The sequence below is a fragment of the Leopardus geoffroyi genome, chromosome D2 (assembly GCF_018350155.1).
Source record: "Leopardus geoffroyi isolate Oge1 chromosome D2, O.geoffroyi_Oge1_pat1.0, whole genome shotgun sequence".
NCBI lineage: Eukaryota > Metazoa > Chordata > Mammalia > Carnivora > Felidae > Leopardus > Leopardus geoffroyi.
Genome location: NC_059334.1, coordinates 69,076,227 through 69,102,947, shown reverse-complemented (window position 1 = coordinate 69,102,947; position 26,721 = coordinate 69,076,227).

Sequence of the window (26,721 nt, the reverse complement as noted above, 5' to 3'; positions counted from 1 at the left end):
CAACGTCCTCTTCCTTCCCTTAGGTTCTCCCGCCCACAGGTGGGACATGGTTCTCTCGAGAAAGGATTTGCTGTCTATCATTCGCACCTCGGTGGGAAACATTTGAGGTGCAGTGTGACCTCTTCCAGGAACAACATGAGGCCATGCCTTTGAAACTGTAGACCCCACTAAAAAAGGCATTAATGAAATAGATGGAAGGATTATTTTAAGGAAAGCACAGGGGTCCTTCCAGATGTCCCTGAAACTACCTCATGCAGGTGACTGCCTTTGTTAACTCAGCATGCAAGAGCAGTCCTGGGAATAACCTAATAATAGGTGTCTTTCAAAATCTCACCAGGCTACCTTCAAAATGGATACATTCAGTTCTCGAACTGTTTCGTCCACCGAGCACATAGCTAAGAACCAAGAAGTAAACCAAAAATGCTTCAGGGCAGCCAAAAAAATGGAAATTACAAACCCCAAATACCTGAGCACAAGGAATTTACATCTGGACAATTTACTACGCGTGCACACATAATTCTAACTTGAGGATCTGGCTTATTTTACCAAGAACCAGCTCCTACAAATTCCCTCGCGAAGTCCACCCTTTCATTGATCAGTCTTTCATTCAGTCAGCAACACATTTACCCAGTGGCTCCTGTATTTTCTTTTTTTTATGTTTATTTATTTATTTTGAGAGAGAGAGAGAGAGAGAGCATGTGAATGGGGAGGGGCAGGGGTGAGGGAAGAGAATCCCAAGAAGGCTCCGCACAATCCACACAGGGCTGGACGTGGGGCTCGATCTCACGACCAGCAAGATCATGACCTGAGCTGAAATCAAGAGTTCAACACTTCACTGATGGAGCCACCCAGGCGCCCCAACTCCTGTATTTGCAAATGCAACTTGACATTTGTAGAACAATGTGTAATCTAACACGCCTACACATGCGAGCTGGCTTCTGCGGGAAAAACAAAGATGAGTGAGACCGTGCCTGGGCCTCAAGGAAATGATAATCTACTAAGAAGGCAGGGTTGTCGACTCCTGAGCCGGACTCAAGGCAGACGAGGGAAGGAGCCCAATAAAGATAGAAGAGTTTCTGTGGGGAAGTAGAGGAGGAACAGAGTCTGACTTAAAGATCTGAGAACTCAGCACAGCAGGACACTGGCACCAGTCAGGAGCCAGAGAGCAAACAGAACAATTCGGAAATCCAGACAGGGCGGATGCAAGGTCACAAGGGTGTCCAGGCATCCCTCCTGGACCACCACACATGGGACCCTCCTCTGTACTCTTCTATCTCATTCCTCACCTGCAGTCGGAGAGGCCTTTCAAAGTGTAAATCTGATCACTCATGCTGGCACTTAAAAACCACAGTGATTTCCTATGACTGGGAGGCTTTCAGTCTGTAGCTCCAGGACAGGGAGCCCACCTGTCTGTAACCCAGCCCGCATCACACACACCCTGGCTCACTAGCCCAGCCACGGCGCTCCTTTTCCAGCCACTTCTCCGTGACCTATTCCTCTAGCAATGGACCTTGAGGACATTTAGTACAAGACTAGAGCTCCTGGGCCTTTATGAACCCAAAGATATCACGATGGTATACTAGAGTACAAGCGTTAACGTTTAGTATCAGCCTCTGTGTTTTCCAGTTGGAGAAGGAAAAACAAAACCTGGTGTGCAACGGGTGCTCAATAAATTCCACACCCTCTAATCTGGGCAGTTAGGAAGAGCTTCACATTTCAGAAAGATTTCTAACCAAAGAGGCTCAATTATTTTAAGTCCTGACATTTGAAAGAGTGACGTGCCCATTTGAAAAATCGGGCTAAACCACACTAATCCCCCAAGGCTTCCACACTCATTTTCCTCTGAGGCTGGGTGCCCTACGAAGTTGTTTGGATTCATAAATGTCCCCACCATGCCTCTGCCCTTTCCCTGTCGCCTGTACCCCAAATATTGCTGAGCAGAGAAGCCTTTTCAGTCCAGGAGAAGAACATTGATTCAGGTGGGAAATGAATTGTGAGAACAGATGTTCTTGAAATCAAATCTCTGGTCTCATGCAAATATTGTCAGAAATAGACAATGAGAGAACCACAGAGGAAGTGCAATCGACACATAAACCTTGTTTCTAAAACAAATCTCTAAGCCACCCACAGGCCTGAAGTGAGCCTCCAGGCGTGTGATTCAGAGGCAGCCTGAGATGCAAGCAAAATACTCAACTGCCTAAATTATGCTCTTTTAGAGATTCCAAGAAGTTCTTCTTAATCTCAGATAGCCAGACTGTCCTAGGACCAAAGCACTAGAAGTTTCACAATTAGAAATTCACTCCTTTGGATATATTTTCTCTAGTCCATTTTTTTAAAATGGCAGAGCCAGGGAGAAGCTATCATTCTTGAGCAAATAAAACACTAAACTGGGGTGCCTGCATGGCTCAGTCAGGTGTCTGACTCTTAATCTCTCAGATCATGATCTTGTGACCTGAAGATTGAGCCCCATGTCAGGCTCTGGGCTGAGCATGGAGTCTGCTTAAGATTCTCCCTCTCTCTCTCTCCCTCTGCCTCTCAAACAAACAAACAAAAACAAAACAAAACAAAAGCAAAAAAACACTAAACTAATATCATACAAAATGTTAAATAACAGGAGTAATAATGTTTTATATTTATACAACATATTATAGCTTCTAATATGGGAAGTGGGTAGAATATACACTCTTTCCCCACATTTTATAGATAAGGAAACTGAAGTTCAAAGAGGCAAATGACTTGCTCAAAGAACAAGAACACATAAAGAAGTGCAAAGATAGAGCAGAAGCAGGTCTCCCAGCACAGTGCCTTTGCAGAGACAGCAAACAGCCACAGAAGCCACATCTCCGCATTTACAATCTCTACAATTGGAAATATGTGGTTTCTTCCATCCATGGGGACCAGGGAGCATGAGAATGATGTGCACACAACCTGCATGCCCGTTCTTCCTTGCCATCTGCATACAGTATCTCAGTGCCCCGTGGGCACAGAATTCAAGTGGACCCAGGATGCAGGAGTTTAACGAGACTCAAAGGGAATATAAGGTAAGCACATTACACCTAAGAAAGAGTCAGCAGGGCACTGACATCACTTTCCATGTGAACCAGAACTCCCTCTAAACACAGAGAGAGAGGGTAGTGGCATGCTCAAAAACACTACTGAGCAAGGAACCCCATCACGGCCTTTCTTAGCCAAGTACTCACACCAAATGCCGATCGGTATATTCCTAGAACTGTAAAAACGCCACATATCGAGCTCTCCCAGTGGTCCTGCTGCCGCCCCACTCTTAGACTTAGGCTAATGGGAGAACCAGTCAACATAGACCCTCTCCATCATGAAATCATCTTCACAAATGTTCCTTGAGAATCCTGCTGTCCAGTGAAAATGAAGTTCACAGAAAAATAAACACAAGAATATTTATGGCAAATATTTAACAACAACAAAATGGAAACAATCCGGTATTCTCAACCGGTACGTGGAAAAACAAACTTTATTACATCCTTACCGTAGAATACTACTCGGCAGTAAAAAGGGACAAACTTTTTACATACGACACAGATGAATTTCAGATGCATATTTATGCTAATGAAAGAAGCCGCACTCAGGAAGACCGTATGGAAATCTTCTGAGATGGGCTCCATCTGGAAACACAGAGGCTTGGAGAGAATAAACAGATTTTCCAGAGGCAGGGCTCAACCTTCAAGGGACCCGGCTATAGGGCTTACAGCTGGCAAGGAAAGGCAACGTGCACAACCCAGGTGAAGATTCAGGGAAAACAAAGCCCTCAGCCCCTTTCACCCCAGGCAATCCCGGAGCAGAATCAGGTGAATGAAGCAGCCAGCCGTTCACAACAGCTATGCGACACCATTCCCTGCTGCATCAACTCAACCCATATTGATCTAGCTGACAAGTCCAGAACTAGAACTTAGCCTTGATGATTCACTGCAACTTATCATGGTCATTAGTAAGTAATACTAAGAAAATCCGCTGAGCAACAAGATTTCATTTTCCATCACAGGGTGACTGAAGCTATTTTTATTCGGAGTAATTTGAATTCGAAGGCAACCATAAAAAAAAAATGGACAAAGAAAGAGAGACCCTTATCGCAATCCATTTTTTCAAATGTATCAGAAATTATGAGAAGTAATTCAAGCATTTCAGCTAAAACAAGGCTAAAGATAAATCTTGGCTGTGGCCCCAGGTCCAATATACCTGCTGTCCTTAATCTGTTTTTTTAAAAAATCTCCTTTAAAAAGGAAACTTTGTTCCTGGCATCATTAGAGTGTGCCATTCTCTTGACCTGGCCTCAGCCCAGCACTTTCCAAGCACTAGGCCATCAAACGGAAATTGGCACTGATCGTGTTCTTTCTCTGGGCTGCAACTATAATCAATGCTTACACCAAGTAAGCATCTTCCGTGGGTTGGTGCTGACCTGGGTGCAGTGGGGGTTACAAGTCCTCAATACGTACCTTATGTACGTATTGCCTTTGTGCATGGAAAACTTTTCTCCAAAGGGCAGATGATGGGAGACGATATAAACCCAAGTGCTAAAAATTCACATTCAGGTAAGAATATTGAGTTTAAAACCAATGGTTCTCCAGCTTTATTGCACTTCAGCCTCACTCACGGTGCTGTTAAAAATTCAGACTTTGAGCACCACTACAGAAGTTCTGTGTCTATAAGTCTAGAGGGGTCCTCAAGAGTCTGCATTTTTAATAAGCCTCCCCCCAGGTCCGGTAATTCTGATGCTAATGGCCCCAGACCACACATCTGTGGCCTCCACTGACTAGTGTTTCTGCAAACAAGAGGACCACTGCCAAGAACGTTCAGGAAAGCCACGTGAAGAGGCTGAGCATCATTCGGGTAAGTCAGAAGTCTTTCTCTTATGAAAAAACATAAAACAAAACAGGACCTGGCAAAAAGGAAACAAGTCAACACCCCCTCCTTTCTCATTTCCATCAATTTCAAACATCCAAATCTCTGGTCTCATCTCTTTGATGAAGAAGTCCTGTGATATGGGAAAGGTCAGTCTCTGGGCCTGCAGCTAAGAAAATATTTGCACTAGGAACGTGATGGCCAAGAGGGAGGCCACACAGGAACCCCAAAGGTCAGGGCTGCGGTTAGTTGATGCCACTGTTGGTTTGCTTCTGGGTGGAGCATGCCTTGAGTTTTGGCTTTGAGTGAGGAAAGTCCCCAGGAGGCCCATATAATTGTGGGAACCACCGTGGAAGCTCTCCACAGGCTCTGGGAGAGGCGAAGGAGGTTAGAGGGATGCCAGAACAGCTCCCAAGGACACCGGCAGCCGTGTCCTCAGCCCAGGCCAACTCCATGGATCTCACAGCTTCCTCGCTCACCTTGAGGTTTCCCTGGCAACTAACTCAAGAGAACTGGCAGTAAGGCGGCTTCTCTGTGAGAGTTGCTCCAACAGACCTGCATACAAACAGAAGAAGGGACAAATGAAGGCAAAAATCCCTGTGATGGTTGAAACCAAAAGAAGAGTGGCAATCTGCTGGTTTCTGTCCGGGCAGAGGAAGATTGAACACATGATGGTTCACTTGTGAATATTTTTGCAGCATTTTGGTTTCAGGCTATATGAATGGCCGGTCAAAAATGAGTAATGATAGGGGCACCAGGGTGGCTCAGTCGGTTGAGCATCCAACCCTTGATTTCAGCTCAGGTCATGCTCACAGGGTCGTGGGATCGAGCCCTGCATCAGGCCCCATGATGAGCATCGAGGCTGCTTAAGATTCTCTCTCTCTCTCTCTCTCTCTCTCTCTCTCCCTTTCAGTTCCCGGGGAGCTCAGTCAGTTAACCATCCAACTTCAGCTCAGGTCATGATCTCACAGTCCATGAGTTTGAGTTCTATGTCAGGCTCTATGCTGACAGCTCAGAGCTTGGAGCCTGCTTCAGATTCTGGGTTTCCCTCTCTTTGCCCCTCCCCTGCTCACATTCTGTCTCTCTCTATCAAAAATAAAACATTAAAAAAAATTTTAAGATTTTCTCTCTCTTGGGGTGCCTGGGTAGTTCAGTCGGTAAAGCATCCAACTCTTGGTTTTGGCTCAGGTCATGATCTCTCAGTTCATGGGTTCAAGCCCCACATCGGGCTCTGCACTCTCTCTCCCACCCTCTCTCTGCCCCTGCTTTTGCTTGCTCACTCTCTCTCTAAAAAGATTTAATGAGTAATAATAATATGTATAATAATGCTTAACACAATCTGTCATGGAGTAAACCCCCATCAATTAGTAGGTCTCAATCCGGGCTGCATGTGGGAATTACCTGGGGGCAAGAACACCAACGCCCAGGGACACCTGGGTGGCTGAGTAGGTTGAGCATCTGACTTCAGTTCACGTCATGATCTCACGGTTCGTGGGTTTGAGCCCCACTTCAGACTTGCTGTCTGCACAGAGCCACTTCAGATCCTCTGTCCCTCTCTCTCTCTGCCCCCCTCTACTTGTGCTTTTTCTCTCAAAAATAAACATTAACACACACACACACACACACACACACACACACACACACACACAAAATACTGATGCCTGGATCCCACCACCAGAGAACGTGATTTAATAAATCTGGGTGTGCCTGGGCATCGCAACAAATGTCACCATCTCCTTTAGTGCATATAACCCTGCAAGTTAAGTACCCTGAGCTCCTTTCTACAAGGAGAAACCAATATCTCAGAGGTTATGAGATGTGTCCAAAGTTATTCACCTACTATGTGAGTAACATGAAAGTGATTCGAACCTGAGCCTGTCTGACCCCCCAAATATTTACCACTGTGGAGCTATTTAGATACTGATCCACTATGGCAATATTTAGAAAAAGAGGGACTTTGGGTCTGGGGAAAGCCAAAGCCAATGAAATGCAGCAGATGTGGAGGTTTGGGCAATCAGGCCCGGAGAGAAATGAACCAGGGTGGGGAGAGTGAGGCCAGGCCGTCAATCAGCAGTCTCTCTGAGGGAAGGTGCCTGGCAAAGCTCTTCCCGTGCAGCTGTCCCAGGAATTCTGCCTCCTACACAGCTCTCGAGTGTCTCTGCTTCTCCCCATTTCTATGGCTGCCACACTGCTTGCTCTGAGCTACCATTTTGTCTCACCTAAACTACTTTAACTTACACTTAACCTACATTTGGCTGCTTGCCACACAGACCCAACGGCGGGGCTTAACCAAACAAGAGTCTCTATTTCTCAGTCACCAGAGACTCTAGAGGTTAGCTATGTAGCGGGGACAGCATCTACAAAGTCATCAACGGCCCAAGTACTCTCAAAGTCCCGGGTCCACATTCCATGCAGAAAGAAGAGCGGCAAAAGAAGGAACAGGTGGTGTCCACCCCGGGAGAGCCAAAACCTGACCAGAAATCCTCAGCAGATTTCAGCATATGTCTTGTTGGTCAGGTCTGGGTCACATGCCATCCTTATCTGCAAGGGAGTCTGAGCAGATGAATAGTGCACCAGATGCATTTTCACTCTGAAAATAAAACCAATGAGCAAACAAAATACTGAGGTTTGGTTGATTAAGTGAACTGCCTAATGACTGGTTCCCTGTTTCCATCCGTTCCTCTCTCTGGTCTTTTTCCCAAACAGTAAACAATGTATATCTCTAAAGGGCAAACGTGAACCCACAACTGCTCCAGAATAAAATCCTTCAAGGATTTCCGCTGCTTTGGTGCAAAAGCAGGGTGCCGTGATACAGTCTGCGAGGCTGGACCACGCAATACAGCCCCTGCCGCCCCTCCCCCCAGCTGTCAGCTCCCCTCCACCAGCCTTCTCTCAGCCCTTCCCATCTGCCAGGTTCCCACCAGCCTCCAGGCCCTTGAACACTCTGTTCCTTCTGCCTGGAATCCTCCTAAATGTCCTTTCTTCCATTTTGTATCCCAACTCCCATGTCCCGTCTCTGACTCCCGTGGCACCCCCAGACTTGATCTGCTTCTTCTGGTGTGATCTCACATCACCTTGTGCTTCTGTTTTGTTCTTCTTGCCGCATTTCATAAATTGCAAGAGGAGCCGATTAAGGTCTCCTCTCCCTCTCACAACGTGACCTCCATGAAGGCAGGGTCCTCATTGGTTCGGTCTCCATGATAGTCCTAGCTCAATGCCTCACATATGATAGGCACTTGAAATTTTTTGGAAGAATGAATGGATGGGTGAATAAATGAATGGGATAAACTAAGGTAAAACAACCCTGAGTTTAGGGAACAACTAAAAAAATATAGCCGAGACAAATAACCAAAATTTTTTGTCTCAAGAATCCACATCACTCAGTCCCTCATGGACCCTTGGTGAACCCCAGGAGGAGCTTCTCAGAGGTAGGAATTAGTGAGCCCAAATCATAAAAACCAAAAGCATTGGACTTTCACAGGGAGAACCAGACTCCTAAAAATTGCATCACATGGATGTTTCTGTAACAGAGCAAAATAAATATATAAATATCTTGTCAAAATTGTAAGAGAAGAAAATTTTGAAACATTCCTAATAAGCAAGTGATAAAAAAGAGAAAGTAATTATCCATTCAGGATACGTAAAATTTCATTGATATGCTCTGTAGTGTATAGTTACTATCATTTGATTTTAACACACATTAAAAAATGTATGAGGGGCGCCTGGGTGGCTCAGTCGGTTGAGTGTCTGACTTCAGTTCAGGTCATGGTCTCACCATTCACGAGTTTGAGCCCCGCATCGGGCTCTGCAGCATTGGTGGTGCAGACAGCCTGCTTGGGATTCTCTCTCTCTCTCTCTCTCTCTCTGCTCCTTCCCCACTTGCTCTCTCTCTCAAAATAAATAAACTTTTCAAAAAATGTATGAGAATATTCTTAAATTCACTCCAGGCTTTGTGAGAATATTCTTAAATTCACTCCAGGCTTTGTTCTCACAGTTCCCAACCCCCTCCTCACCCCCCTTTCTCCAGAATCATATGCTCTTAAGTAACTCGTTCTATGAGGTCTCCATGAATGTAAGCCTGAGACTTGGAACAAAACTATAACATTTCTTTAAAGGAACTGAGATGAGGAAGGGCCAAGAGATAATACTGCGAAGAGAGGACGCAAGCCAGACAGCACTTAGGCAACTTCAGTGATTATTGTTAATCGGCTTTGAAGTATTTTACTTAAAATTCACAATTATAAATGTATAGTTTTGACAGTTGACTAGAGTTGTGAAACCAGCACCATGATCGAGTTCAAGAACAATTCCTTCACCACAAGAAGCTTTCATAACCATCTATAGCCAATTCTCTCTGTCAACCCATGGCCCTAGGTAACCACTCATCAGCTTTTTATTGCCATAGCTTTGACTTTTATAGACATTCACATAATCATGAAACATGTAGTATTTTTGTCTGGATTTTTTCACTTAGAATTATACGTCTACAAAACATTTCTGTTGTTGAATATATAAATAGTTTGTTCTACTTTAAAGCTAAACATTATTTTACTATACTGGATATACCACAATCTATATATCTGTTCACCTATTGATGGATATGTTGTTTTTCTAGATTTTTGTGATTATGAACAAGGCTGCTATGAGCATCTGAGTTTTTGTGTGAACATGCGTTGTTATTTCTTGGGTAAATACATAGGCATGGGATTGTCAGACTATATGATAAATGGGTATGTTTAACTGTATAAAAAACTACCAAACTCTTTCCCAAGGTGGCTGTACCATTTTGTAAAAGCACCAGCAATATATGGAAGTTCATTTGTTCCAAATTACAGCCAACATTTTGTATTGTCAGTCTTTTTAAATTGTAGCCTTCCTGGTGACTGCGTACGAGTACTTCAGCATGGATATAACTTGCCTTTCTCTTCAATGACTAATGGTGTTGAGTATCTTTCCACCTGCTTATTGGACGTTCATATATACCCTTTGCAGGAAAAGTCTGTTCAAATATTTTTCCCATTGTGATAGAGATGTTTTTCTTTTTATTAGTGAGTTGGAAAAGTTCTTTATATATTCTGTGTACAAGCACTTTCTCAGACGTTTTGTAAATACTTTCTCCCAGTCGGTGACTTGAATTTCATTTAATAAACAATTTTCTCAAAAATCACGAGCTTTTAGTTTTGATGAAATAAAATTTATCATTGAATCCTTGGTTCTCATATCATATGTAAGAAATCTTTGCCTAATCCAAAGCAATAAAGATTTTCTTCTTAAATCTTCTGATTTTTAGGGGCACCTGGGTGGCTCAGTTGGTTAAGTGTCCAATTTCTGCTCGGATCATGATCTCACAGCTCTCGGATTCAAGCCCCACGTTGGGCTCTGTGCTGACAGCTCAGAGCCTGGAGCCTGCTTCGGATTCTGTGTCTCCCTCTCTCTCTGCCCCTCTCCCAGTCACGATCTCTGTCTCTCTCTGTCTCTCTGTCTCTCTGTCTCTCTTCCTCTCTCTCTCTCAAAAATAAACCTTAAAAAAATTAAAATGTTCTGATTTTTAGCTTTTACTACTAGATTTATAATACAGTTTGTACTCAACTTTGTATATGATGTGAGATAAGGGTTGATGCTCTTTTTTTCCATATGAATATCCAATTATTTCAACACGATTTGTTGAGAGACTGTTATTTCTCTTACTGAATAAACCTTGGCACTTTTGATTTATTATTGGGGGTCAATAACTGGATTCTCCTCTCTGTTCCATGATCTGTATGTCTACTTATCTGTTAATTCCACACTAACCTCATTATGGTAGCTTTACGTAAGTCTTACAATCAGGTAATATACATCTTGCAACTTTGTTGATTTTAAAAATTATGTTCTCTATTCTAAGTCCTTTGAGTTTCCATTTATTTCAGAATCAGCCTGTTAAATTTCTACATAGAAAAAAACTCTGCTGATATTTGGATTGTGATTATGTCAAATCTGTGTATCAATTTAGTAAGGATGACATCTTGACAACATTGACATTTCCAGCACACAAATATGCGGTATCTCCCTATTTTTTTTAGGTCACCTTTAATTTTTGTCAGTAATAGTTTATACTTGTCAGCAAACAACTTTTACACATTGTTACAGATTTTTTTCTCTACGTATCTCATGTTTTTGACGATTTGCAAATGTTGCCGTTTTTTAAATTGCAATACCCAGTCGTTCATTGTTAGAATATATATATAGTTGATTTTATATGCTGATTTTGTGACCTTGCTAAACTCACTGGTTCTAATAGTGTTTCTTATTTATTTGTTTGTTTATTTATTTATTTTTTTCCCAGGGGTGGGGGGGTGGCAAACTGCATTTTCTACACTGACAATCTTGGAAGGAAAAAGCAGTTTTACTTTTTCCTTTCCAATATGTAGGACTTCAGTCTTTTGCCTTGATGTGTGTTACTGACTAGGACCTCTAGAATGATGCTGAATAGATATGGATAGAGGGGACACTCTTTTAACTCCCAAATTCAGAGAGGATGTATTCAGCCTTTAACCATTAAGTGTGACGGCACAGACCAGACATCCTTTATTACACCTTAGTAGTGAGGTTAAATTACCCTAAAGGCTGCTCAGGACCTACCTCAAGAAAGCTTGACCAAATTGTGAAAAAAGCCTAAATGTCCATCAACTGATGAATGGATAAAGAAATTGTGGTTTATATACACAATGGAGTACTACGTGGCAATGAGAAAGAATGAAATATGGCCCTTTGTAGCAGCGTGGATGGAACTGGAGAGTGTAATGCTAAGTGAAATAAGCCACACAGAGAAAGACAGATACCATATGCTTTCACTCTTATGTGGATCCTGAGAAACTTAACAGAAACCCATGGAGGAGGGAAGGAAAAAAAAAATGAGGTTAGAGTGGGAGAGAGCCAAAGCATAAGAGACTCTTAAACACTGAGAACAAACTGAGGGTTGATGGGGGGCGTGGGAGGGAGGGAAGTGTAGGTGATGGGCATTGAAGAGGGCATCTTTTGGGATGAGCACTGGGTGTTGTATGGAAACCAATCTGACAATAAATTTCATATATTAAAAAAAAAGAAAGCCTAAAAGCAAACCTTGTTAACACCACACTGATCCACAAGTAACTCACCAAGTAACATATCAACTTACTAGAGTAAATTCTAACACTCAGTAGCTTTTAATTTAGAGTTGACATGCTATCTCTCAGACACTCATTTATGTGACAAACATGTATGGTTGAAAAGTTTATTTAAGACATGAATTACTGTTTGTCCCCCTGATATCCCCTACCCCACTTTTCAAGCCTGTCCTTTAGTTCTTTTCCAGTTTTTCTGGAAGTCTTTGTTCCCCCCTCCACTTGGGAAAAGGGTGTAAGACGCTGGAAGTCAGGTATTCCTATCTTTTGTAAAAATCCACTGAAGAAGGTGGGTGCATGAAGGGGAAGAGACATGTTTTTTCCAGACTAAGAAGTGGGCAGAGGACAGGGGTCCCAAGAGCAGCAGGGCCCCTCATGCTGCTCCCCAGTGGGCTTGGTAAGCCCTCTGAGGGGGATGGTTGTGTGACCTGTCCAAGGACATTGCTGTCGGGTGCCTAAGCAGTCAGCATTAGCATGGCTTCCTGTGCCCTTGGCCTGGCCTGGAAGTGGAAAGCTTCATGCTCAAGGAACCAAGCAAGCTGGGGCATTAAGGAAATCAACAGTGAACTGACCCAGATCAGAGGTTCCTCTCTTATTTCCTAGATTCATATGCATCCAAAGTCAGGAACTGAAATAATGAGAAGGTGTCCATAGCCAGCTTGGGTAGAGAGGAGAATTCAGTGAGAGAGCTGCAGTGAAGCTGCTTCAGAGGAAAAAATCATAAATACCACAGTTCTCAGACCTAGCTATATAGGTCTTGAAGACCTGCACACGAGTATGTTGGTCTTAAAATCAGTTTTTACGTGGTACAGAGCGAGGTTGTAGCACTTTCTCAGACACCCACTAGCCTTATTCAGCCACAGTATTTTGGAATGAATGCACTCTCATGGAGTTGACCTTATGCAGACATCCAGAGAGTGACTGAAAATGACAGGTGACGGTGCATCCAGTATGGACAACTCCCATGAACACCTGGAGGGTCTCCTTCGGGACTTTATAAGAAGAAATAAGGATTTGTTGTAAAGAACTGCGCCCACACCTTCAGAGCCATCAGTGCCTCTGAGATGCCTTTGAATGAAGGTCCTCTGCTCTGTACCAGTGGGGCTTGTGGGTCTATCACTCACCCATTTGAGCAAGTGTTAGGATACTTTCCGTGCTGAGCTGCGTGAACATCTCTTCTACAGTATTCAGAACCATTCCTTTTGGAAGATTTTTCCCGTCCTCTCAATCTTTCTCCTCCAGATCAGGCCTAGTTGGGGTACCTGGGATGGAAAGACACTCGTCCTGTTTCTCTGAGTATATTATGATTATTTTGGTTACAAGTGACATCAGTTCAATTTAATTAGCAGAAAAGGGGATTGGTGGCCTCAGGGGGTCCAAGGACAGAGAGAACTAAGAGAGGGAAGGACAGGGATGCAGCCAGGACCTACAGCAGTCCAAAGTTGGTTTCAGACTCCTCATGACACCTGTCTATTCTGCTTCTCTCTGTGTCAACTTGCTCTGTCCCTCAGACCAGACCAGCTCCTTGCACGTTATGGAACACATGGCAGCCAACAGCATCCAGACTTTCTACCATATAATTTGAACTACCAGAAACACTGCTTGGTTGATCTTTCTGGTCTTAACACCAAAAATCACAAGGAAATACCTTATTGGCCCAACTTGGGTCATGTCCACCAATGGATCAATAAACTTAGATGCAGCCAGCTAAGAAGACGACAAGTCCCGTGGGGATGATGCCGATTCGATGGCAGAATGATGGGGGGTGGAAGGTGAGAGGAACAATACTCAGAGGAAGTGAGGGCCAGGAGCGCTGGCAGGCCCTAGTGTCCCAGTGTCCTAATAGGGCCTCTGCAATAACATGTTAGGTACAAGTTCAGTAAATAGCAAATTCATGCAATGCCCATAGCTGAAATACCCACAAACACACGGAGACACACAGAAAATGAAGGCGGTAAATTGCATCAAGTCATAAATTACTAAACTTTTGATCATTTCCTTGAGACTAATAAGGCCAGAGATCAACTTTACTTAGGAATCTTCTCAAAAGACACAGGCCTCAGTTTCCATTTCTGCCAACTTCGGCCACAAAATTGACTCCAGAGGCCCCTTCGTATCTAGCCTTCTATCGCTTTCACAAAATCTCACCCATGGGGAAGAAGGCCAGATCCAGGTTACCATTTTCATTCCAAAATGAACACCTTCTAAAATTTGACATTTGGGGCCTTTGCTAGAGGAGTGACACATTTCTGGGGTTTTCTTCCATCTGGGAATCACCTAAAGGTAGGGGGGAGCAAACCTGTCCTAATTAAACAGCTCTTTGGCAAATTCATTTACATATGATTTGACTATGTTAATAAAAACAGATGATTCTCTCTCTCTCTCTCTCTCTCTCTCTGTTTGGGGTCTCAGTGCTTCACTGAAATTAGAGCACCAGAGGACAAAATGAAATAAAATGTGATTCCCAGAACTCTATCCACATGAAGTTGACTCCAAGAATAAAGAAGGGAGGGCATCAAGACAAGGTAAACAAAGAGGGATGGGCAGGTCAAAGGTCGGGGACAGTACCTTCAAGTCCATTTTCTCAAAGTCACAAAGTGGACCAGAAACTGGCCATCACTCACTAGCTAATTTCTTGATAATCATACCATTCTCATTTATACCAGTTACCTTGGTGTTGAGATTATAGTAGGCAACTCTGGCCTTGTTCCAGAATTTCTTTCCAAAATGATAGAAATCACTGGCATAACTAGAACCATTTGAACTGAATCTCAAGTTCAAAAGTTCAAGTTCAAACTTAGGCAACCGCTGATCTTCTAGGAGTTTGAATGCTCTAGCTTTAATAACACCCGTGAACATTCACTGAGCTCATATCCTGTGCCAGGCACCGTCGTATACGCTTTACAAACTCAAGACTCCTTTCATCTTCTCAACAACCCAGTGAGGAGTGTTATTATTCCAATTATCACAAAGCAGTATAGTGGCCCTGGGGTCAGACCTCCTAGCCTCAGATCGTGGCCCCACTACTTTCCAGCTCTGCGACATCAGGTAAGTCAGTGAGCTTCTTTGTGCCTTGGTTTTCCCTTTGATAAAATGGGAGTGGACACAATAACACCCACCTGAAGTATTGTTGGTAGAATTATTAAGTTAATAAATATAAATAGCTTGAAGCAGAGTCTGACACTCGGTAAAGTGCCCCATAAATGTGAGCCACGGTTAGTAGCTCCGGGTTATGTATCAGGCACAAGGAAGGCTAAAGAATTTGCCCTAGGTCACTCGGCTAGTAAATAGCAGGGCAGGGATTGAAATTAACCCCTACTCGGAGTCTCTTTGCCATTCTTAACAAAACTGACACTGCACAAAAGCTACATTTGTTGCTACTAGTTTGTCCAGCACTAAGGGCAAACTTGGAACAGCGAGTGCTTTCGGGGGGGCTCCAGCATTTTATTTGCATGACAATTTGTTTCTTCATTAATGACTGCATGGCCGGAATGCTTTTCAAGTGGCTTGGAATTGATATTTGAGTTCAAACTACAGAGAAATGTTTCTTTAAGAAACTAGATATTGGGCATAAATGTCTGCTATTCTTCACAGATTACTGAAGAATGGCTTTTTCCATGTTCAATTCAGTTTATGTCTGAGTAGATAAATTCAGAAGGGCTTTGAGATGCTATTAAAAGGGGAAAAAAGGATGCTCAACTCAGAGAAGAACTGAGGTAAAATAAATGTTCTGCCGAGCAAGTGATTGAAGTCAGTGCAAAGTATAAGACAGCAAAACAAAGGAAGGCTAGTGCTTCCTCCAGCTCCAAAAAAATAAAAATAAAGGGAAATTGATGCAGCCAAAGGAGGAAAGCAAATTTGCTGGAGGGCAGGGAAGAGCTGGGTCAATCCTGGTTTTGCTGAATCTTAAATGAAGCAAATAAACAAGGAACACCTCCCCACCCCCCACAAATTATACTTTCCTCCCAGGGAATTTTTCCTCTGTATCTCTATTTTCTGGCAAGTGAAACAAGAAGCAAGAGTCTGAAATGCCCTCTAGGGGATATCTCTGTTTCGTTTTTTTAAAAAAAATCACAAAAGGCATCTGCGTAAAACGGCTCTGTAACACAATGCTTCTGGCCTGAGATTGGGGTTGCAAGTTTATAAGGTTTCACTTCACCTTTCAAAGCCTCCCACGTGACTGACTTGTCACCGGCTCCCCCTTTGCGTTACATTCATCTCATGTCTCATTAGGCAGCTCCTGTCTCTGCCACTCTGGGTGCAAATCAGCACAGCAGGCCCAGACTCCACAAAAAAAAAAAAAAAAAAAAAAAAAAAAATGCTACCTGGGTCTAGACTACACTCCCTGCGAGTTTAGCAGGCCTTCACCCAGAATATGGGGTCACCTCCTCCCCAAAGCACTTCCATATTAACCCCACCTCATCCCCAAGCCACATCACACACTGAGGTCCATACTTTCTTCCTCATCCCCGCACCCCCCCCCCCATCCCATATACCTTGAGGGTGATGGGAAAACCACAATGGATTGTTTCCCAAGCAGGCAGATGTGGTCACACATCTCCCGGTTTTACAGTTCATAATTTGATCTCCCACCTGTTTTATCAGCAGGAGATGCAGTATGTGTGTCTTCCTCCTGCAAATCATACCTGCTTTGGGTTTACACAATTCAAAGAGGATCTCTCTAGAGTTTCTAAACAGCGACGAGCCACCGTTGTTATAACTTCTTCTTGCCACCGGGTGTCGCTGTTGGAAACCAGACCCATGCAGTCCTGTGCTGGTCCAGGGCCTCTAAAATTCCTCGCTGGGATAGACATTCCCACACGGGCTGCTGTGGTTCTTCGAGGGAGGAGAAAGCCCTCCCTCCCTGCTAACCCTGGCCAAGGTTCTCATGCTTGGACCCCCATGCTTGCAGCTCTTACTGTCTGGTTTTGTCAATTCCCACAGAGAGACTGGAACAGCCCAAACTGGAGTCAGGACTGAGCCAAGACAATTAGCCTACACCCAGTTTGGGACACAGCACAGTTACCTGGCACAAGTCATGAATCCAGGAAAGGGTAAAGGATTAGGACCAAGTGCTTCAGTTCACCACAGCTCCAGAGCAAACCATCACACATCATGTGTGACCACGTAGAAGAAGGAGTTCTAGATATCTATATGGGATTCCTTATACTGAGCCAACCCAGGCCTGAGTATTAATATTAATTTACATAAGACTTTCAATGCCAAGAATAAAACATTCATGACCTTTTCTATTTATATATTCTACTTATTGCTAAAACTGGTTTGAAAACATCCATTTAGAAAAAAACCTCAAATACAATAAAAGTTAAAACAAGAACTAAGTAATAACGGCAAGTAAAGGAATAATCGCTTTAAAAATCCTAGGGTATGGAACATCTTGCAATTGAGCTCCAAATTAGCTCCGAGCTTCCTGGCAGCCAAGGCAAAGAGGGAAACACAATGGCTGACATATTTCTTTTGTGTCATAAAAGGACAAATCCCACTTTATCATGACAAACATTTTCCCACCTCTAAGAGCTGAGAATGTGAATATAATAATTTGTTCCATTAAAAGTAAATATTTAAAACATTTTAAAAGGTGATAGATCATGAGGTTTTAGACAGGGTGACCATATAATTTGTTACTGAAACCAGCACTTTTACTAGTGAAATGCAGTGCTATAGACAATGATGTTGGGATAATTGTGTTTATTAGAGCTATTCTGTGAAAAGTGAGCTAGAGGCTCATCTTGCTCTAGGACGTGTGATAGTGCATTAACTTTGGATTAATGCAATTGGGTTCAGCACAATTTCAAGAGATAGTCTCAACAATTAGGTGCGAACCTAATTGGGCACAAGCTACCCTCCCCATAAAAACCTGTTATGCACTTATACCGCAGAAGATAGAGAAGTTTTATTTGTCCCCAAATAGTCATGTTAAAAATATGACATTTGTCCAGCATTATGACCATTTTGGATGACTCTAGCTATTTATCCAAGCACCTATAAATATCCCTCTCTATTTTGCCTTAAGGTAGGAAATGGCTGGGCCTTTCTCAACTGCTATATCCTCTTGACAAAATGTAGACACACTTTTCTCCATATTTCAAGTCCAACATTAGGACAATTGTCTACAGTTTGTCAATGTATATAGCCTGTTAATAAAAGGATTTCTGAAAGTCATATTACTCTTCACTTCGGAAAAGTAGAGACTGCCTTACAATTTATGAATTACATTAAAAATCCTGTCCCGTTGGGGTGTCTGGGTGGCTCAGTCAGTCAAGCGTCCAACTCTTGATTTCAGCTCAGGCCATGATCTCACAGTTGTGAGACTGAGCCCCACGTTGGGCTCTGCGTTTGGATTAGCATTACCCTTCTTTTGGAGAAATTGCTTTTCTTTGTCTCTCACTCTGACATGTGGTCCAGTAGGACCTGACATATTGAAAGATAATCGTGTCTCTTTAGTCTAAATATAGGCATTTTGTCTGTATCCGTTACCTATTACTGCATAAGAAATCTCACCAAAACTTAGTGATTTGATATAGCAATGACATTGGTTTCACTATTCTGTGGATTACCTCGGTGGTTCTTGTGCTGATCTCATACACATTCCCTCATGTTGCTGATGTCAGTTGATAGCTTGAGTGGGGCTGGAGGGTCCATGATAACTTGGCATTGGCAGCTGTCTGGGCCTCTGTCTCCATGTAAGTCCATCCTGGGTTTCCTTGCCTGGCAGTAGCCCAGTTCAAAACTGGAAGCTTAAGCACTCTTGATGCCAAAGGCTGGACATCAAACAACTTTACTTCTACTGCATTTTGGTCAAAGTAAGTCACAGGGCTAGCCCCAATTTCAGACAAAGGGAAATATATGCAACCTCTTAATGAAAGGGACTGCAAAAGCATATTGGAAAAGGCCTTGTGTATACAGATGGAAAGAATCATTGCACTAAACTTGTAAATAACCTACCCTATTCCTGAAGCTGGAAACATTTGGGGCCAAGGTCCAGTAGCAGCCGTTGTTCCAGCAGCCTTGTGGAAGGAACTAGGGTGCTGTGGACAAGAATGGAACTGACTTCTGGAGAGAAGCAGAAAGAAGAGCTGGAGAGCTCTGTTCCAGCCACTCTGCGTCTGTTCTCCTTGCAGTTTGGGTTACATGAGCAGGTTAGTCCTCTTCGCCTCTCTCCTAATCTCGTTTCAGGTGGGTTTCTGTCATGTGCTCTCCAGGAGACCGGCTGGACACATACTGCCTTTCCCTTTGCTTTCCTCCCCTAGAGGATGGAAGAAAGGGTTGAAAGTGGAGATCTGTGGATCTTCAATTAATTATGTACACGGGCGCAGCGGCCCTCTCTTTCTATACGTCTGCCAGCTCAAAACGGAATAGTTTGGTAACACTCTTACTGCCAATATTCCCTCTTAACTTCTGAGAACAAAAACTGACTGTGAGCTCCCTGCAAGCAGCATCTTGGTGAAAGACCAGGTTGTGAATGGCACCATCAGAAGAACATGAGAAAGGAGGTTCCTTCGTCTCTTCTCAACAATGATTTTCAATTTTGGACTTGGAAAAGCTCTGGTAGCATCTGTGTCAACATTATGGCAGAATCTACAGTCTTGTTACCATTTTGGATTAGCTTCTTATGGCAGCACGTAAACCAAACTTGATCTCGAAGGGCTCTCAACAAACCACTTCCAGCCCCTTCCTCTTAGAGAGATATCTAGCATGAGGAAGGAGCTATTCAGTCCAATAACAGTTATTCTATCCAAAGTGGGAGACCAGTGGCCAATCCAGCCTCTTAGCCAATGGCCAATGCATGTGGCCACTATCATACTTTCCTCCCAGGGCCTCCAGGTTAATGGATGGGATTTATTGGCGTAGTGTATTAATAGATCCATCACCAGTGGCCATTCTGAGGACTAAGCAAACAGCAGAAAGGCAGAATAATAAATCACAGAAATAGGGAGCTCCATTATATTAAGGTACGAAACTGCTGCTGCATTGAAAAGAAAAATTATTTCAATTTACACTGAAAATCAAAGCCCCTTCAGCGGGAGCCACCGAGGAAGGATCCATTCTGTGATATCACCTGGTGCCCCAAGATGACCAGAGGCAGAGCAAATACCCACGTGCCCAAATATCTTCACAACAACAAGCTCCTTCCATTTTTTTCCTCCAATAACACTGGGCTTTGAAAGTTTGGACTTCCAAATATACCGAAATGATTAATTAACAATTTATTTTCTGTTTTTTTTCTGCATCAAAGACATGTCTAACTGCAAATTAAACAATCTAATCAGCGTGAGATAAAGGGTTACCACACTGAGTTGCTATAATTTCAGACAAAAGCAAAGAAAATTTTTAGTTCGCATATTTATCCACAGATTTCATAGGCTATTTCTCCTAAATTTCCTCTAAATATTGAAAACAGTTTAAGGACTTTCATTAATACCTTCTGTGATGTATAAGGGTCCAAACTATCAAAAAGAAGTAAGAAAAGTAGTAAAAACAAAAACAATCAACACTTTTTGATTGTCAAGTATTCATAAATATTCAAATATATATATATATATATATATATATATATATATACACACACACACACACACGTATATGTATATGTGTAGAGACATTCAGAGTGTTATTTAAATATATATATATATATATATATATATATACACACACATGTATATGTATATGTGTAGAGACATCCAGAGTGTTATTTAACACTTCCCTATTGCTCTAAAATTGTGCAGAAAAGATTGTTAAAATTATTCTTTATTAACAGGCACTCTGCCTAGTACCCAAGAGAATTTGAGGTAGTTTCAAATAAAACAGTTCTAAAATAGTAAATAGAAAAATAAGAACCTTAGACACATATTTTAAAATTATAAGAGAGGAGGGGAAAAATAATCAAAAAACAAGGCTAATACAGTTGCCTTAATTTCTGAGCTTCCCATTAGCCAAGCAAAAAAGGTAAGAAGAATAGGAAGTATATTTCTAAGGAATAAACCATATCACTGAATTAGGGGAAAAAATAACTGTACTTAAAGGAGGGCCTTTTGTAGAAATACTAATACATATCTAAGGTAAGTTAATAACAGCCTTAAGAAAGGAGGGGTATTGCAAACTTACTATGGAAAATCTGGAAAAGACAAAAAAAAAAGTAAAAATAGGGGGAAAAAGTTGCCCATAACCTATTAGCCAACCAAAAGAGCTATTAGCTTATACTTTGGCAATTTTCTTCAGCCTTTTTCCTACACATGAGGTATTTTTAAGATTAAGTTTAATCCAAGTGCTTATGCAATAATACGTTCAATTTTTTCCTTTTATTTTTTAATTTTTTTTAATGTTTATTTATTTTTGAGAGAGAGAGAGAGAGACAGAGTGTGAGCAGGGGAGGGGCAGAGAGAGAGGGAGACACAGAATCCGAAGCAGGCTCCAGGCTCCCAGCTGTCAGCACAGAGCCCGATGCGGAGCCTGAACCCACTAGTTGTGAGATCATGACCTGAGCCGAAGTTGGATGTTTAACCGAGAGCCACCCAGGTGCCCCTATTTTTCCATTTTATATTATGATCATCACTTTGTCTTATTGGTTAGTAATGTCCTCAAAAACAAGGATTGAAAAATATTCCATTGTATAAATAGTCCACATTTTACTCAAACATTGCCCAATTGTTGAACACTTTACCAATATCCCACTGTTTTATTTTATTTTTTTTAATTTTTTTTTCAACGTTTATTTATTTTTGGGACAGAGAGAGATAGAGCATGAACGGGGGAGGGGCAGAGAGAGAGGGAGACACAGAATCGGAAACAGGCTCCAGGCTCTGAGCCATCAGCCCAGAGCCTGACGCGGGGCTCGAACTCCCGGACCGCGAGATCGTGACCTGGCTGAAGTCGGACGCTTAACCGACTGCGCCACCCAGGCGCCCCATATCCCACTGTTTTAAATAGAACAGAGGAACTTTGTGCATAAAGCTCTTTCTAATTTATGTAATAATCTTTAGGGCACGTTCCCAAGAGTGGTATAACTATAAATGAGCATTTTTGTTTATTACTTGCTTTAAAAGGACAACTTGGCAAGTTTAAAGAAGTATGGAGAAGAAGAAGAAGGGATAGCTTCAACCAGATACACCATCTGCTCACTGCTTATCCTGTGTCTTTCAGGCACACTTCTGTATAGCTGGGGATCATGGCATCTCAATGTGGCGCCTGGGTGGCTCAGTCGGTTAAGCTTCCGACTTCAGCTCAGGGCACGATCTCGGGAGCCCCGCATCATGCTCTGTGCAGACAGCTCAGAGCCTGGAGCCTGCTTCGGAATCTGTGTCTCCCTCTCTCTCTGCCCCTCCCCCACTCATGCCCTTGTGCCCCCCCCCCTCAAAAAATAAAAACATTTTTTTAAAATATTGTATCCTGCTGTATTCACTAATTATACCATAACTGTTTTCCCATCACTACGGATGGTTCTTCAATAATGGCATCACAATATTCCATCATATGGGTCATCATGATGCAAGGCACAAAAACTTCTTCAAGCCAAACCTCAGAAAGGTCAAAACCAAAACTGTCAATGATTCTTTATACGAGATTGCAAACTGGAAGCAAGTTACCAAAGGTGGCCCAGGGACATGTTTTGTTTGGTTTGTACCATGTTTTACTTTGGGGTTGCTTTTTTTTTTTTTTAATTTTTGAATTACCAAACTTAAAATGTGAGTGATTTCATTTAAAATGTACACTTATGGGGGCGCCTGGGTGGCTCAGTCAGTTAAGCATCCGACTTCAGCTCAGGTCACAATCTCATGGTCCGTGAGTTCGAGCCCCGCATCGGGCTCTGGGCTGATGGCCCGGAGCCTGGAGCCTGCTTCCAATTCTGTGTCTCCCTCTCTCTCTGACCCTCCCCCGTTCATGCTCTGTCTCTCTCTGTCTCAAAAATAAATAAACGTTTAAAAAAATTTAAAAATAAATAAATAAACAAAATGTAGACTTATGGATCTGAGGGTGATCTGGCTGGGACCTCTGTCACCCCACTGATCACCCGGGCTGATTCAGCTGATCTGGCTATGTAGACAGGTGCCCGCTTCCTCCCTCACCGTTCCATGTGTGTCCCTCGAGAAGCTGCATGCTCCATCAAAGAGGATGACCTTCCCCAATAAAAGAGGACGCTCTTGGGGCCAAGGGTATACAAACAGCTACACTTTTCTGCTAGAACCTCCAAACAAGTTCTCAAGGTGCATTTATAGGAGTATTAGGGCAGTCAAGCTTCCAGGACTCTTATCTTCCTTGGGAAAACAAAAAATCAACCAAATAAAACCTAGTCTTTCTAGTTCTCTAACACAATCAGAAGGTCTGAGCCTACATTTACACTCGACAGCAATAGGCCAGAGTTGAGGAGAAGGTGGTGACTTCAATGGACACATATGATTTGGTCACCTAAGTCCTTCACCTGCTGGGGCCCGAGGGGCATTTGAGTACGTTTTTGGTTGTGGGTTTGTCTGGGTAGAAAGTGTGGCTGTGTCTAGCTACACTTAGAGAAAGTTGCCTCGTGGGCCTGGAAGGCAATTTTCCAAGTATAGAACCAGGATGACAGATTAACACCCTGGATTCTGTCAACCATTTTCTGGGTAAACCTAATTCACAGAGTCTCTCTGAATCTGGTTTTTGTATTGATACCAGGCGATTAGAGACAATTTATGGTTCCCAGTGCCCATCCTGGATATAAATACACTAATTAGTCAATGAAGATAAAATAAAAAGTGAAATAAATTCCACGGTCAGTCACTTCTCGGGCAAATTTCTGATAGGGTCATGCTAGACTGGCAGGGCCTGTGAGGACAGTCCTACATCTGCAGTCATTTCCTCCAGGCCCAGAGGCCTGCACAGACACCATCTCTCCACACACCTGCAAAGGAAGGACAGAGAGACAGAGAGACAGACAGACAGTGGGCTACTTCTCTAACATTTAGTTCAGATTGCCCAGAACACTACAAACTGAGTGAAGATAACTTCGCGAAACAGAATTTCAACAAACTACCCAAATTTGAAATCTACTTTCCCAGTGCGCCATTGGATATAGACTACCCCCCACCCTAAAGCATACCCCTGTATCAAGAAAACAAATACGTGTCCTGTGATATCAAATAATTAAGGAAATACAGCATTGGTCTCTTTTCAGATGCAGGAAAAACAAAACTCATTTTACTTTAAAATCTCTAAAATTGGGATACATCCTCAGTTGTGTTTAAATTGATGGCATGCTTTATAACTGAGAGCACCTCAGAATTGAAGAAATGGTGAAGAGAATGGCATTTCTCTTAAAATGCCAATAGAGGGATACTTGGTGGCTCAGTCTGTTGAGCATCCAGCTCTTGATTTTGACTCAGGTCATGATCTCACAGTTGTGGGACGGAGTCCCACGTCGGGCTCTGCACTCACAATGCGGAGCCTGCTTGGGATTCTCTCTCTCTCTCTCTTTCTCTCTCTTTCACTCTCTCCCCCTCCCCGACTCATGCAAGTGCGCTCTCTCTCTCTCTCTCTCTCTCTCAAAATACATAAATAAACTTAATAAAAAAGTTATTTAAATGCCAACAGAAAGTTGCCAACTCTCTTTTACTAACAGAAACTATTCTCTGCTCTTCATCTCTATCTTCTCTAAACTTTTTAATGTTAAAGTACTGTTCCATTTAAGAAATGCCAATGACAGTACATGTAAAAAAAAAAAATACCTTCACTAACAAAACTAAAAGTTATCAACTCAATCAGTCCCAAAAACTTTTTAAAATTTTTTTTTTCCCAACGTTTATTTATTTTTGGGACAGAGAGAGACAGCATGAACGGGGGAGGGGCAGAGAGAGAGGGAGACACAGAATCGGAAACAGGCTCCAGGCTCTGAGCCATCAGCCCAGAGCCCGACGCGGGGCTCGAACTCACGGACCGCGAGATCGTGACCTGGCTGAAGTCGGACGCTTAACCGACTGCGCCACCCAGGCGCCCCCCAAATACTTTTTTAACTAGCCTGGGAAATCAAAGCATCTGGGAGCCACTGAACTGGTTGATCTCCCTGCTCCCTTCCAGACCTAATATTATATTATGTTCTTCCTGCAGTTGGATGATTTATTTGATAAGTCCTCTCAAACCTGCACTTGCAGTCATCTGCTTCACTAAAGCATTTCCATTTTTTAACCAAGTGGTTAATCTCCTAAGGTTCAGGATGATTGATACTTTACTAAGTACTACTACTGAATGAAGTCCCTCCAGAACCTCAGGACTCCCAGGACCACAGACAGTGCAACAAATCTCTCTCTGTTTTAACCACTTGCCATCTTGGATACACGGGAATGCCCTAGTGGTCTTCACGATGTAATAGCTCTTTCCCGCTCAGCCTGAAGTTCCAAGATACTGTAAGTGTATTGGTTCAGGCCTCAGTGAAGCCATTTATAACACCTGTCATCTGAGACAAATCCCTCGGCCTCATGTGTAGAACTGAGAGTAACATTAAATCATACCTCATCAGACGGGGAGAAAGATTAAATAGACAATGGTGACAAAAATGCTCAGAAAAGTGCCTGGCACATAGTCAATTCTCAAATGTTCTACAGAAACAAATTAACTTCTGAGATTGTTCCGGGTAAACTTCAAATGCCCATGACTAATGAAGCCAATTGATCATACACTTTGAAGGAACTACAAACGCTCGTTGTTTGCTGTTATCTCCCATGAAGGCTGACTGACACCATTGGTCACAGCTCGACATCTGCTCAACAAGCACAAAAACTTGATCGAGGGGCATCTGGTGACTGTTCAGCTTAAATGACTCCTTTGGGGGAAGGAGAGAGCTGATAGTTCTTAGGACGCCATTCTTTCTTCAGTGCTAAATGGCATCCATTCATTTCTTCCTTCCATTCAATCATTCACCCAATGCACAAACATGGAGGGACTGCTTCCCAAGCTCCAGGTACTGTGCTAGGCACAGAGGACATGAAGAATTAGACACAGCCACGGCTCCAAAGGAAGAAGCATCATCAATGCCAACTCCTGTGGGAGGGCTTGGGTGCCATATGTTCATTCAAGTCCTAGTAGACACATACCGGGTAGGAAGAACAATTTTAGTAAAAACCTTGATATTCCCTCCTTTAAGGAAATGTGGGCATGATTTCCTTTGCTACTTTTCTCTCTTGGCATCACAGAAAGCGACACACTGTGGATAGGAAGCCCTTCTTTTCCAGGGGAGCATTAATAATGGGGAAGCACAGGCTGCCTCTGCTCCACAGTATTCATTACAGCTGTGACTCTGTCAATGTGGAAACTGTAGGGTTTTATTTATTCTTCTTCTAGTCACATTGAAAGGGCCAGATCGCTTATTATCCTGCTTCTACCATCAGGCATTTTTTTTATTTGCAGTTATAAGGCAAAGTATATAACTGGTTATGTAATGGTGGGTTCATGCAGTTTGCAAAACTTGGAGAGGGAACAAAGAAACAAGGTTGCAGAGTGGCCATTTAAAGCAGAAATTACAGCAACAAGGGGACCATCGGCCAAGACAGCAAGAACACGACAGCCTGGGTGGAATGACCATTAAAGGGTAATCATTTCTCAGTTCCCGAGCCAGATCCTGGCAACATGAGCTGATCCCTTCTCCCCACTTTCTCCCAACTCAGTGTGTACTTCCAGCAATTTCTAACACAACTGCCATGGTGAGAGCCAAAAATAATATGGG